Source organism: Meleagris gallopavo, chromosome 2 (assembly GCF_000146605.3).
Source record: "Meleagris gallopavo isolate NT-WF06-2002-E0010 breed Aviagen turkey brand Nicholas breeding stock chromosome 2, Turkey_5.1, whole genome shotgun sequence".
Classification (NCBI taxonomy): Eukaryota; Metazoa; Chordata; class Aves; order Galliformes; family Phasianidae; genus Meleagris; species Meleagris gallopavo.
The window spans coordinates 96,207,700-96,223,879 of record NC_015012.2 but is presented as its reverse complement, the minus strand read 5'-3'; positions in this window follow the sequence as shown (position 1 = coordinate 96,223,879).

Genomic DNA, 16,180 nt, shown 5'->3' with positions numbered 1-16,180 from the left:
CTGGAGTAATGCAGAGCCAGTTCTCTAGCAGTGTATGCAGACAGTTTAAAACACATCAGAAAAAATTATTTCTGACAAGGTGGTCCAGAATTTAAACCGCTGTGACCTTCTCCCAAACTGTAGATAACAAAGGCGGATTAGAAATAGTACTAACGGTAGTCATAAAAATCATCCACCCAGACTGAAATCTTCCTTAAAATAGAAGTTACAGCCTTCTTGGGAGGATAATTTCTGAAGATTAACAGAGCATTCACTACTTGTGCGTGGAAAAAAAAATGGGCCTAAAATTGGAAGGTATCATTTTGTAAAGCAGACATGCCTGAGCAGACAGTGAGTCGTGGAGGATGGAAGCAAGGCCACCCCCAGCATCTCAGAGGAAGTAATTAAGAGGAATTGAGTGTGGGGGAAAATCACCCTCTTGACATCAACATTACTAAGAGACCAACAGGTCCCCATGCTGGCTGACTCTGGCGGGTGGAGGCTAGACAGGAGCACAACTTTGATTGTATTGATTTAGTTAATAAATAATTTAAAAGAATAAGAAAAACATCTTTTTGCAAGAGCAGCAATGATTGCAGCACAGACTGGTAACTTACTGCTCACCATTCAAGGCGGCTGGAGCTGGAATAAAGGACTTAGGGAGGGGAGGTTGGAAGTCACTCCACGCGTAGATAAACTCTAGGTAGCATATGGGAGAACTAGGATCCAGATGCATACCCTGCTGGTCTACTGTGTGGCAGCAATTCACAGAAGAAGAAAAGGTGGATTAGTAGTAGAGATCTACTGCTTTGTGAAGCTTATGGTTATACAAATTCCAGATCAATCTTTCACTACAAGTTTCCTCTCGCTCTCTTAAGTGCTTTGCTCTGCCATGTCAGCTGCAATTCTTGCACACATTAACTTAGAAAACCATGCTAATAAGTAGATGGTTAAGATCAGTAGGTTTGTAATGCCATTAACAGACCTCTATAATGCCATTATTGGACCAACGTACAGACAATTGTTCATTTATTCATATGCAGCATAGTTCTCAATGGACTAGTTATTTTACTGCCCATGTGAGAAAACAGATAAAAGTGTGTACATTCTAAGTCATGTGTAATGGTTTGGAGAGGGAAGTATAACTTCCTCAAGTATTCGCTTATTAAAAAGTATATTTTCTTAACAAATGAAGTCCTAATGATGCTGCACTGTTTTCAGTTTAGGTGTTACTGATGTTAACAGGCTAAACAGGTTTGCTCTAGAGGGTGATGTAGAACATTTCATGGCCTGGCTTACTCTACTGGGGAGGATCTGAATAGAGTTTGTAGTCTACTCCATTACATTACTCACCATTGGTGAGTATTCATTTCTGATGTTCTTTAGAAGTCTACATACAAAATGTAACAATTTAGTAATCTACTAACTTGAAGTATTGATCACAAACTGGGAACATCTTAGATATTACTTTTTCCTTTCTAAAGAATAGTAGTGCAGCTTGTACACAAATGCAGAAGTGACTTGCTGTATTTTAAATTTTGAGAATATTAAATCAAAAAGAATGCTGTCTTTCTATTTACGTGAAAACAAATTTAAGCATTGCAAGTACTCTGGACTTGCTATAGAAACGCTGTAATGATAAAGGAGGTGACCATCTCTTAATAATTTTAGATTCCAAAATAGGAGTCATCCATTTTTAAGAATATAAATAAGAATTATTATTGTATGTAACTATGTAAATAAATGAGGAAATTTTCGGCATATTGAATGTTGATGAAGAAAAATCTGTCTTCCTCTCTAATGCAGTAGCTTTAGTGGAATCAGCTCTACATATGTTGTATGAAGAACTTGGTTCAGTGCAGGCTCAATGTCTTTTTTCAGTCCCTCTTGTCCAATTTCAGTCTACCTAGTCTAATTTTTGTACTGGTGTTTGGACTGAGTTATATTCAGATTCCTTACAGATATAAGGAATTTGACAGCTTCCATTTGCCAGATTTGTAATCTTTGTGGAATTCTATTGCACCCTTGATGAGAGAAAGACCCTGAAATCTAACTGACGGATTTTTACTCTATTTTTCCAAGTGGCTTAATATTTTGTAGATTTTTCTTAAGACTTTATGAATATCTAGAGGACGTTTCAGAAGTTTTCCTTCTATTGAAAGACAAAGAAATGTACCTGTAGGGGCGGAAAAGGTTCTCAAGTTGTTGTTTTTGTCTTCTATCTGTTGTTTTTGTCTTCTATCTGTATTGATCTCTAAAAACTGTGTGGACATCATCTCTAGGTGCCCCTTCATGAGCAAGGAGTTGGACCAGGTGGCCTCCAGATGTCCCTTCCAGACTCAACTAGTCTGTGACTCTGTGAATAATGAAGAAAATTAAGATGTTTGTAGATATGTAATTTACAAGAGCACTGTCTTATTTTCACTCATCAAGTGTGGTTATTTGAGAGTCTCATCACTACTGGTTCCAATTAGCCAGAGAAACATGGATTTTCTTCTAACATGCATACCAGGCTGAACTATGTACTTTTCTGAGCTTTCAGCTCTAAGTACATATTGAAGTGTATGTCTTAATAGAGATGATATTCTGAGGGATTTCTGTACTCATAGGATCTCTTTATCTACGGCTTGACTTCTTGGATATCTTAAAAGTCACTTCATCCTTAACAAATTATTTCTATTTCTGAATGCAGTTCATTTGCTATTGTCTTTCTTATAGCTTCCATAATATTTTAGTCATCTGCAGTCTTGAATATTTGAATCTTTCTGACCCTTTCTTGTCATGCTTTGAGTGATATCCAAATTCCTTGAATGAATGCAAATTTAGTCTCAGGTTGGACTGGCTTTTACTCCCTCTCCCACTATTACATGATTGCACTAATGTTATCTGTGAATGCAATATACTAATAACAAGACAATTTTTTTCTTCAATCTGCAAAGCAACAGTAAAACTGGAAAGAATCTAACATTCACTTTCATCTTCATCCATGTTAAATGTGTTAAAACGAAATACAAAAAGTCCACAGTGTCTGTGATCACAATATGTTTGCATACTGAAGTTCTGTTTTTTTGTACAGTATTGTCGCGCTAGACTCATTACAGTACACTCTCTTCATCCAATTCCTCCGTCCCCAGATGTGCTTAAAAATACTGTATCTGCAAGGAAATTTGTATATTTAGAAAATAAATCATTTCTTATCTATTTGAGTCTGAAGATGTCATTCTTTGGATAATCTGCTGCTTATTTCCATATATTCAGTTGGACCACAGCTACCACTAGTACTTACGTGTACCAATGAAAATTAACCATACATCGGTATGACTTTATGGCTTAAGTTAAGTGTTTCTTTTTTTTTTTTCCTGTAAGAAATAGAATACTTTACATAGGTCAGAGGACAGCTTACAAAAGATTTTATACAAAGTTTCCTATATGAAATAGTGAAGGAAGGAAAGTATTCATATTCTTCTCCAATCTTCATATTTAAATCTAAGTTTATCTACATGTAAATATATAGAACATTTTCTGTAATTGCTTTCCTAGCACAGGAGATGAATTGTCAGTAGATAATGATATACTTAACACTTAAATTATTCTTTCTTACATACTATTAGAAAGCATTTTATAAATACATTCCAAATAACCACCACTTTACTGTTGGGGAAAGGACAGAAATATTAATTGATTGGCTATGAATCAAGCAGGGGAAGGAAGCAGGATCAAACAGAACCTTAGAATGAAATTCTAATGTCCTTTATGTCAACAAGTTGCTGTTCATTTTCACAGAGCAAGGATTTTATTCCAGAAAGTCTCCTACTTTCTTACCTGTTAGATAGCGTAGCCTAGCACTCATTGCATTTATCTATTTGTGAGACAGTTAACCTGACATGGGGCATTAACTCTTAATATAATAACTTGACTCAAATTTTTATTCTGCTGTGGACTACTGTGGCCATGACTGGGGTCACATCGACTGCCTGCAATTAGGCATTTAATCTCTAGCTAGTTTTCTGAGCTTCCTTCATTATCAGTGAAGAAAAGAATTGCAATTCCAGTATACATTTTATTCCACTTAACTGAAGAGTGATTGGTTTAAGCTGGACCTGCTGTCAGCAGAAGCAGTCTCAAAGTCTTCCCCCTTCTTCGTGTGTTCATCAGAATGTGTGAAGTAGACTGGATTCTCAAGTGGAATATCAATTAAAAATAACCTGAGGAGACCTGCTTGCTGAAATAACGTGACACTGCTTGTGCAAATGTTGATATCAACACAAGGTAATGATAATATAAATGAGGGATGGTGAACAAAAGCAGTGTAAAACTGCTTTATTTTCCGAGTAGCTTTTGTACTCTGACCTTAGTTGCCTACTATGTTAAGCAAGATTAATCTCACCTAGAGTTATATGTAGTCAGTGCTATCTGATATTCACCTTACTGGCTGAAATTTAGTGTGATAGCAGGACAAAAATGAGCCTGAAGCTCCACTGCCATTATGGAATCCAGTGTTATTAACAGTTAGAGAAATATTGTCATTGCAAGTTGGAATGCTGAGTTCTCTATTTGTAGTGTCTTACAAGCTAAGAGGTTGTTCACTTCCAGACACTAATTATTAAAATTTCAAAAAATATAAAATTTAAAATGACTGAGAAATGTTCACCCCATCCACTAATTATGTATTTGATTGGTTAAAATTCTTTTATATACTTAGTTATTTTAGTGAGACACCAAACCCAAAAGGATTAAACCTTGCCAGAAGTTTTGTTTTTTTGTGCAAAAGTCAATTATAGCTGGCTAAATATCCCAGAGGTAAACATGTGTGAGATTGACAATGTGGTTAGAATAGCAACAGCAGTTGTAAAGAGAGGCCGGTGTCCATGGAGTTAACACATTCCGTATTGATATTGTGCAAAAAATTACAGACACTTCCAGTCAGGGAGCATCGATCAATTTTTGTTAACTTTCAGGATTTATGTCCTGATGGAGCTAATGTTACATATAAATATTATGTGTGCTGCATCTGTAAATTTCATTTCATTTGCTTAAGGAATCCTTCTGTATGAAAGATGTGAATTAGAAAACTGTATTATTTACATGGTACAGCTGGATTGATTGTAGAAAGGGTCAAATTCTGCTCTTCTTAATGAGGAAAATATTGACTGTTGGCTTAAGTAAATATTATCTAAATTCAATTAATGTTTAAGTCTCATATTAAGTATTCAGAGCAGAAGAAACTGGCTCGTAGCTCTTCCTCTGATGAGTGTACATTCATGCTCACTCTTTCTAGCTCTTTCTATATTTTGTCAATCAAAATAATGCAGCTTCAACAGTGCTACGAATATTATGTATAACAATGTTCTGTATCCACACCATTAAGGAATTCATCTGAGCACTCTTAGCTCACAGTTAGAGAAAGCAACTAAAAAGCATATTGTGCACACAAGCTGCATGCTTTATCCACTGATATTTGATGGAGGGAGGCAGAAGCTGTTGTAAAAATGTCTTCCAATTGTATTTTGAGAAAAAGGCTGATCTAACTCGAAGAAAAGATCAAGAGAGAAAAAGAATGGTGTTCCTTCATTTCTAGAGAGGTGGAGCTCAGCACGCCTCATCAGCATCAGCTAGCTTGAAGGGACTCCCGAATAAATTGCTGATTGTCCAAATCTGAAAGTAGGATTGGAGACTCTTTCCATGCACTGTTTAGGAGACTAGTGTCTAACTTTAGTCTATGACTTTCCATGACTGGATGTGATAGTTTTGCCCCTCTAATCTTAAGTTATTGGTGCCTGGCCATGGAAACGATTTTATCATCTGGGATGCTAAGAATAGCAGACTGAAAGACGCAACCCTTGTGTCCCTACCCATGACAGAGGCCATAGAACCAGCTGATCTTTTAAGGTCCCTTCCAACCTGAACCATTCTATGATTCTGTGTGAGACATGGATAAAATAACCAAACATTGACACATAGGTGAAGAAGAAACTTGAGTGAGGTGTACTATACATATTTTGTTAAGACGGATAGACAGGAAAATAACCAACAAAATTAACAAAGATAGATAATTTTACCATTTACCATTTTTATCTCTGCAGTCTATAAAGTACCACTCTTCAGGAAAGAAACTCATCGCCACAAGTTAGTAGAGGATTCAATCCCCCTCTCTTCTTAAGCTCTATGTTAAGGTTAATTTCATGTGTTGACAGTGACTGCTTACCTTCTCCTTTTGTTCACTTTTCTCCTTTTCTACCCTTCCAAAATGATTATGATAATAAAGAATGAAATTGATGACCAGTAAAAAAGATATTTGGTCAGATGTTGATCTCAGTGTAAATGGCAAGTAGTATGTTCTCCCTCAAATATGATCATAATGCTTAGTTGTCTGTGTTGCTTTTTCAAAAAAGAGATGTAAAATAGCAAATACATCTATATATGTGAGGGCACAGATCTTTTAAGGTATTTGGATGTTAAATCCCTCTGATTTCATTTAGAAGTAGGTACCAAAGTGCTTTTGAGGACATAGACTGTACAGTTTAATTTTCTACTAAATTACACTATTATATTTCTATTGGCATTAATATATTTTAACTATTTAGTGGTATGTGAAAGCCCAGTTTATCAGTTTTCCTCTGGGTTTGCATTTCTTGTTTTGTGATGAAATGTATTTACACATTGATTCAAAGCTATTTCAGTTCCATGACAAGACACCATCAGGCAAAGACAATGAATATCAAAATAATCTCAGCTCATTTTGAGAAGTACAAGCAGAGAGTCTTCCTGTGATGTGCTGAAATCCTCATCAGTGGAAGAAAGTTGATTGTGTTGTACTATGAATGCATTTATAAAGGTGGAATTAAAAAAATGGCTGGTACTCTCAAAATGAATAGTAATCTGATATTTACTGTGCTTTACTTTATTGGAGATAGGTCCCTGAGATTAGTCCAATCCTGAAAGTAGGAATGTTGATCTTACCATTATCTTTCTATGGTACTATTACTTATTGTCCTGGTGCTTCCTAGATGCCCAGAGAGGTTGTGGATGCCCCGTCCCTGGAGTTGTTCAAGGCCAGATTGGATGGGGCCCTGGGCAGCCTGATCTAGTATTAAATGCGGAGGCTGGTGGCCCTGTCTGTGGCAGGGGGGTTGGAGATTCGTGATCCTTGTGGTCCCTTCCAACCCTGTGATTCTGTGATTAATTTAACTTGTGTTACACTGATGTCACTGTGTTAAAACGTGTCATTATACCTGCTTTACATATTGAAGACCAAAGTAGAAGAATGACTGTTGTTCGGGCTTCCAAACAATGCTTTCAACAAAGTATTTTGAGATTTTTGTTGTTGTTTCATAAGTTGCAGCATTTTTATTCTGCCAGATTGTGACCGGGTATCAGAAATCCCATGGACTCTGAAGAGTAACCCTAAGCATATACCTTATCTATTAAACAGATCCTGTAGGCCATATGGGGACCATAAGATAAGGAACACAAATCACGTGGGAGAAGTCTGATTTAAGGGACCCCTGTGACTGAACACTGGCAGTGTAAGACAGGAACTCTGTAGCAGGTGTGAGACTAAAACTTAGCTCTTCAAGGTAATGCATACTTCTTTTTCTGCACTTCTGTGTCACTTTCTTCACACACTTCAGTTTCTGTGAATAGTGGTGTTAGTGGGAATCCTCTCCACTGCCCTGGCTTGTCTTCTGAGCTGGTAGTTAGTTGGTATTGAAAGAAGAGGAAGTACCACTGGTGGGAAAAAGTGTAAAATTTTACTTTCTGACATTCTTTATAATTTTTTGTAATGTAACAATGTAATGGCTTTTATTTAACTAATGTGTTTTGTTTTTCTTTTTGTTGCTTTTTTTTTTAATTGTCTGTAAAAAAGCATAATGCATGTAGAAGTGTTTTATCCAAAATAGGCACCTCATGCAAGATTCTAAACCACACCAAGTGGCCAGCATGCAGATGGCAGTAACAGACCATTGCCACATGACTGGGGCTGATAAGAGATGAGATCCATCCCTAACAATGGGCTTCACAGTTAATTATTAATGATGGGAAAATGCTTGCAACTCTTCTAATTTGGTTATTTCAGGTTGCTCTTGCCTTTCCTTTGACACTGTCTCCTGACATTAAAATGAAACCCAAGGTGTCATTGGCTAGCCATATCAGCTTTGCCTAAAATATTGGATTTAAGTCATGATATTCATGATTTAGTGTTATGAAATGCATTGGACTGAAAAAATCATACTTTGACTGTTGCAATTAAGTCCTCTCAATATGAATTCCTAAATGAAAAGGTCAGCAGAGAACCCCAGTATCTTGTATTTTGCTCTGTTTACTCATTATGTAGATAATGAACATGAACTTTTTTGTTGTTGTCGTTGTAAGTACTTTTTTTTTTTTTGTACATGAGAAGACTGCATCTTTTCCATGTAGGCAAATGTTCATTCATGCTGTCCAAAGTGAACTGTGCATAGCTTCAGCCTTTTAAAGGACGTGATTTGAATGCATGTAAATTCATATTGCGTCTTCTGCTCTGTTACGTTAGGAGAAATGATAAAAACTGAAAAATATGCAGTTGTTAAACCCTTGATAGAATTAAAACATTTCTGTTAGAAGCACAAAAGAAAGACTTGTGTTTTTCATGCCAGTAAATGTAATAAGGATGTCTTTTTTTCTCTCCTCGAAATCTCTGTGCCTCTGACATGCCATAAGGGATGAACTGCTGTTTTAACGACCTAGGGGGTTGCTTCTAGAAGTGGTTGCCCTTGGTGAAGAATATATTTGCAAAGGATCTGAATGACCTTGTGCTTTTGAGCCAGACGGGTGCTATTTGTGTGTGATTTTGCTGAAAAACTCCTGAAGCGGCAGTTGTATTGTCTGTCACTGCAAATACAACAGCACTGTAGGAATATCGAAAGACGGACATTGTACAAAAATAGTGCAAGTAGTCCTTGCAATATTACTGCATCAAAAGTGCAGAGATTGACACTTTGTTGATACCATACAATTTCAAACACACAAGCAGGTTTTTTGTGATCTTTCACATTCAATGTAGTAGCACATGCTATACTCATAAGAGGTATTCCAGATCTCTTTGAAAAAAACAAAGAATGAATGTCCTTCCTTTTTCAGCTTGTGATCCTGTTAAATCACTGGCCCGTTTGCTATGGAGAAGTATTTGTGTTTTCAAATGTGGAACGTTTCTTGAAATTCTGAAGTTACCGGGATAGGGAAGGTCATTCTTCACCCAGATGTACTAATGGTAGAATCAGTCATTACTATTAGAAACAGCAGTGACCTAAAGGCTGAACACTTTTGGAAAAACAAGAAAGCTCAGTAATGCATTTCTCAGAGGGAAGTTTTGGGCACAGCAGAGCTAGAATTAGAGTTTTATTGCTATTTTCACCGAAATAATTAGAAAGACTTGAATATGACAGTCGTGATTTTTGTTAAGGAGCAGGCTGTGAAAAGCATAAAGGCGTATGAGATTTTATTCTATAAAATAACAATTTGAAATTGTCCTTCTTTCTGCAACACATCTGATACTCACAGGACCAGTAGGCCTGAGTAGAGGAGACTATTTTCTGTTCAATGAGGAGTCATTGGCATTATAAAATGGTGAGACCAGACATTGAATTGGATGATTCCTGTGGGTGCCTTTGACTCAGCCTATTCTATATTCTAGTTTGAGCGTATCACGTTAAATAAATAAATAAATAAATAAAATCACTAAAAATCTATACGTATAACTTAAAGCAAACTAAGAAAAGTATGGGTGTCTGCAAATTACAGCTCTTCACAGTTCAATTTCCTGATAGGTTTGGCATTCACTCTGCTTGTACTCGGGGATGAATTCTCGTAGTGGCTAAATTCCTGCGTTAGTCAACTCACATGTGTGCCTACATGGAATCTCTAACCTTATGCCCATCCAAACTATATTTGAATGCTTTTCTGATATTCCAGTAGAAATTTCTTCTTTCTTCCTGTTATAAAATGCATGCTGGGCTTTGATGGTTCCTGCATTATCAAAGCCTACAAAACCTGTTCCTACAGAGTGCTGATACTTTGGCCTTGATCTATTGATGCACTTAAGCATAATGGTGTGATCTGTACCTGTACTTATATGTCATTGCACTAGGCTTTCTCTGATAATGACTTGTAGTTGACCAAAAAACAGAGTAATCTGAGTAAGCTGTTAAAATACCAGGACCACCCTAGCAGCAGGGAAGAGAAACTTTTCGATTACTTTTGAAAACAAACAGGTTTGTTTTGGAAGTTACACTACAATACACTCCAAAGTCATAAAGGATGAGGAATAGCACTTGTGAGGGAAAATAAATATTTAAGTGAAATTCACCTTTTTTTTTCTTCCTGTTTTAATGTCTTTTGATTTTCAGCATCAATTGTTTCTGAATTGAATCAAGTCCTTTCTAAAGGAAGGTATCATTGTCCTCACTTTACATTGGCACAGAGAGCTGAGATGACTCGACCAATCTCATTTAACAGATCACGTCATAGCCAAGCTTTTAATTCTAAAGAAAGGCGGGTGAATAATAGTTCTTGTGTGGCAAACATACTATAAAAGAAAAGAGCATTCAGTGGTGCGTTTTATAGGGGACACAAACTAACGAAGGTTTGTGAAATGACAGTGAAGAAGGGTTCTTGAGAAGAACATAGGTACCTGAGTAAATGTATTGTTTTAGGGGACATACATGTTACAAATACGTATACTTGTGTACTGCTATACAAGTACATATATAGCTTTATATGTAACTATGCAGTATATATAGTAATACAGACTTTGTATAGTAACAAATATGTTCATATTTATACAGAAAAACATATAGTGTTTAGATTCTGGGGTAATCCTCAATTAAACAGCAGCTAGATGGGAGTTCACAAGATACCTGTGCCTACCTCTAGTTTAAAGCACCTACGTTTTTTTTTTAAGAATTTGATTTTAGTTAACTAAGTAAGTTAGAAAAGTTTACTAAACACCTGTAAAGAATCACCTAGACTTAGTTTGATATCATAGAATGGCTTGAGATGCATGGGACTGCAAAGATCATCTAGTTCCAACCCTCTGCTATGGGCAGAGTTGCCACCCACTAAATCAGGCAGTAGGTCAGGCTGCCCAGGGCCCATGCAATATGTCCTTGATTGCCTTCAGGGATGGGGCATCCATCACTTCTCTGGGCAGCCTGTGCCAGTACATCACCATATTCTCAGTGAAAAATTCACTTTGATACTTCTGATATCAAAAACTGTGTGATAAAACACTTCATGGAAACTGTTAGGTGCTTTATAATTGGCAGATGTGCTTAATTTGCCAGCACACCAGTCAATCCCTGTGGATTTACAGGGAAAAAAAAAAAAAAAAGTTGGGGTTTCAATAGCTTTAGTAATTGTTACTTAATGTCTGAGAATTGAAAAAGCCTTGCTGAATTTAGTTTTCTGTTCCTTCTGTGAATAGAGATGGTCAATCATTTTTAAATTCTAGTTTAAAATTGGAACTGCTGCTTTTATCTGAGGTAGTGATGCTTCCCTCACTGTCTTCTGTTAAAGCTGTAGTATAAATTTGTAAATAAATATATGTTAGGCTTTGGAGAGAGAAACTGAATGGGGCAGAGGAGGGGTTGAAGTTGTAGGTGTATCGTGTGCTTTGTGAAAACCTTGCACTTGAGCTGAATACGCAAAATACCAAACTGAAAACTCAGAACCCTGTTTGGAAACAGAGTTTTTTATTCTACACATTGTGGAAACAACAAAAATGGGAGAGAAAGAAGAAATAATAGCACCAGGAAAAGGAAGGCAACTGTTAATTTTAGTGTGAGACAAAACAAAACAGCACAAGCAGCAAGGAAAAGATGGCAGAGGATTTTTACACAGCTTTATTGAAGAATGAGATTTTTTTTTCTCTCTGTTTACACACTGCGGACCCTTGTGCCTCCCTCCTCCCTTTCTTGTATGTCTTTTCTTGCATTTTTATCACAATACTGCAACTAGAGAAGAATCTTTCTTTGCTAATTCACTGAAGTTTTGCTACTTTAGCACAAGAAATACTCCTGCATTTCCCTCTGGTTAAGTTTGGTGAGGCCAATAGTACTTGTTCAGTTGTTCTGAACTCCATGCTTATTGGTTGGTGGTTGCATGCTCTCAGACCCCAACATCTGACAGGAAGCAAGGACAGAGTCTGAAACAGCTTTACTTTTGATTTACCTGTCATTTGTGGATTCAACTCTTAGCATTTATGTTCCCCTAATATTGTGGTTTCTGAATTGAATGAATATGAAATCTAATTTGTGCTCTCCAGAGGAAATGGCTGTAACACTTGAACATGTTACTGTCAGAGAGATTCGGGTCAAGTATTGATTTTTCTAGTATGCCAGTATCAATCAGTGTGTTTTAATTTAATTCAAAATACCAGTAGCTGAGAGTTCATAGAAGCTAGAGTTATACTGAGATCGACTTCATTTTCTAAGGTCTACTATCTCTCTGTCTGCTGACACAGTGAGCGGCAGAGATAATTCAGTATTTTAAGAAACAGCTAGGCTGCCAGATTGAGATAGTCTGTATTTATACCCATTCTGTTAAAAAGAAGAAGCAATCTCTTAACTGAAGCTGTTCTGGAGGAGCCTATGAAAGGCAGCCTTCACTGAGTAGTGTTGCAACCAGAGCAACTGGGTTGGAGTGGTAGAACTGATGGAGGGGAACTGGTTCAGAAGCTTATTATTATGGTGCACAGTAAAACAAACACATACATCTGAGATGCCTCAGCTAGAACAATTATAGCAGCAAAAATTAGAAAATAGATGGGCTGTGGTAAACTGTAGTTGTAAGTGGAGAGTGAAAGCAAACTAGAGTGAATGCCATATCCAAACATTTCATACTCATGTGAAACTGCTGGGTTCTCAGAAGTGTTGGAATGCTCAGAGCATTGAGCTGAATTCCAAATGATTTCTATATATTTTCCAGGGAAAATGCCAGATAGATATGAGGATGGATTTATTTTATTACTTTATTGGGATAAATTAGGAAATATGCCCCAAAACTGTAGATACCCAAGTCTGAAAGTTTTGAGCCATTATCTAGGATATTATGGTTCAGTGTGAAAGAGGTGAAAAAACCCTACCTCCTTGTTGGTTCACATAACTCCTGTGAACCTGTATATTTGTTTTTTTCTGCAGCAGATTTTCTAGGGTCCAGTGTTATGCTGTATCCTCAGCATGGGGATTTTAATAATTCTGGCATCAGATCGATTTTCTGTAAGAAGAGTTCAGATGATGAAATCTGTTCTCTCTCTAATGAACACCTATTCTTACAGACAGGTTCATTGAGACTAGAGGAATGATTTGAAAGAGCACTAACTAATTTCAGAGAGACCTCCACAGCCTTGGTCCACTTTGGGAAGTTGAGTTTAATAGTATGTGAAAATGACTGAAATCAAAACCAGGCACAGAGGTGAGAATTCTCAGTGGTTCCTGTGGATATACCTTCATAGTAGGTGAAATCCACATTCTTGTCTGAGGTTTGCCTCAAATCTCCCCGAACTATTCTTATCCCCTTAAAACCATGCCTGCCTTCCTGCCCACTGAATATTGACGTATTTGTTCAGATGGAACTATATGATATAGTCTGTGTTCAAGCTTATCTACTTTGCAGTGAGCATGTAAGTGAAATTCACTTTGTTTCCCCAATTCTACTCTATATCTGAAAATTTCTGACCTTTTTTTCTTTTCTCATGCACCAGAAACTACGTGTGTATATGTCTATGTATGGTTGTCATTTAAATCCTCATTTCAGATGCTCTATCTCGTATCTGTTCTGCTTTATTCAGCTCAGAAACAGCGGAAAGAAATGTTTGATGTTGGTGCTTAATGACCAGAGTGCTGTTAAGTCAGACATGGTGATACTCATAAGTGGAGCATGTGAATTAGTACTAAACTCTGCTCACCTCTGAAGGAAAGACAAAAATTTATCATTACAATAGGTACTCAAAAGTATTCCATAGAAATATTGTGAGTTGCTCTCTGGAGTCTTCACTGACTCCTGTAAGGGAGACCAAAATTCCTAGTTTGGGGATATAGAGACTTGGACAGAATTTGCTGATGTGTATTCCTCAAGGCACCTTCAAAGAGGCCAGCACACTTTCTAGTAGCAACACTTTATTTGTTGAATCCTGGCTTCATCATGCCTCTTGCAACACAAATTCATCTGACACTCAAATAAGAAGACAAACAGCTTTCAGTCTCCAGGCTGGAAGAAGAGCTGTGTAATGCACATTTTTTTCCTCCCTGCTGGCTTCCTGCTGGTCACTGTTGCTCATAGTCTGCTGTCTTCCAGTGACACAAACCAGAGCACTATGTCCTTTCCATGCATGCTCTGGAGTTACTGCATGATTCACTGCAGCTGCTTATAGAACTGTCTTGACCCTGACCTTTTTGTTTTATCCCTTTGTACTTTTGATGTAAAGCCTAGCGTTAATGAACTACTTAGAGCACAGAGGTGTATGTGGTTGCTAAATGGGTTTCAGTTTATTTCAGGACAAAAGAAATATGGGTTGACTGTAAAGTCTGAGAAACGTAGCAATGGGCAAATCTAGCAAATGACTGTCCACAAAGAGATTGTGCAATCAGTCCTTACAGTTACATGTTCCCTCATCCATAGTATTTGGGGCTGCCCCCTCCTTCAGATGAAGATCTAGTGCCCACAGCAGGAAGAGAAAGGATCAGACATGACATGACCTGATAAGGTGGAAGCTATGATGGGCCAGATATTAAGGACATGCTGGAGATGACTCAGTGGGGAAAAGAAGCAGCAGAGTCAAGCATAGACCAGTAATCACGTGCCAATATCTTTCTACCTGTTATTGAATAAATAACATCAATAATGAGTGTTTCACAGGTGGTAGTCAATGTAGTAATTGCTAGGAGAACTATTGTACTGTAATGTTGTGGCTTACCTTAGAGGGAACTCAAGGAAGCTGCTGGGGACCTTTCCTTTGACTCACATTCATCCTCTGTGCTGTATCATGCCAGGTAGATTTACATGTGACAAATTCATGTGGAAGTAATATTTTAGCTAATTATGAACTGAATGTGAAGCTTATGATCACTTTCCCTTGCATTTTATTGTTTTAAGGCTATTATTCAGTCAGACTTTCATGCTTTTATGCTGATGTTACTATTACAACACTGTCTAAGACAATGCCAAAATCCTACATACTGTAATATTATGAGGCTGAGAAGGAAGAAATTTATTCTGCTGCTTGCAATTTGTCTTCATTAATTCAGTACCCTATTAATCTGTGTGCACATTTTCTCCTTTTTATTTTATAATTTGTCTGTTGATGCTTGATACTATGTTATTTTAATTTATTTAGAAGGAACTGAAAACAAAGAAGTTTCTTGGCTGAAAGAAGTTTCCAGCTATGACTCTAGACTCAGTCTTGCTCATTTGGTGGCAAGCTGCCAAACCAGCAATCCTGAAATCTCTTTCTTTCTCATGTAGGTAACTAGTTTTCTAATGGGTGTTTGTAAAAATCACTTACTTCAGGCTTTACCTGATTCTCTACTGTGGCATCTTATTGCCCTTTTCAGTTCACCTCCAGTATTTTCTTCCTTGGAGTTTTATTGAATTGGCTTTGTGAGATATGGTCTAGTCTCAGAATCTTTCAGTGTACCTTTTCCATCTGTCACATTGCCTTTTGTAGGTTTTAACTGGCTGGTCTTTATTTTCAGAGTATTTAAGGTCAAAACATGCAGCAACAATGCTGGAAACTTATCAGATACTATGTAAGAATTTCCTTAGCTGTTTAGTCATATCCAAAATTCAAGTATAAGTGAATCACCTTTATATTTCTGGTCAGTTCACCATGCCTACTACTGAAAGGTACATATGAGCAGACATTTTGATATAGACACCCTGCAGTTTATTCCAAGAATTAGGAATCTAAGCTCCAAAAGTATCATCAGAACCCCCAGAACAACCATTTGAAGAATGGGAGAGTGAGGAAGGAAGACCAGTTGCCACATATTCCCAAACAGTGCTCAACATCAAAGAGCCTGAATTGCTGCCTGAATACTTGATCGACAATTCAGTGAAAGGAAGCTTCCAAATCAGCACTTAGCCTAGGTGCAGAGGGTTGGTGGGAATATCTGCTCACTTCCCTTCTGCCCCTCGTGCTCCTTTAATAAGGAGAAAATTGATTCCC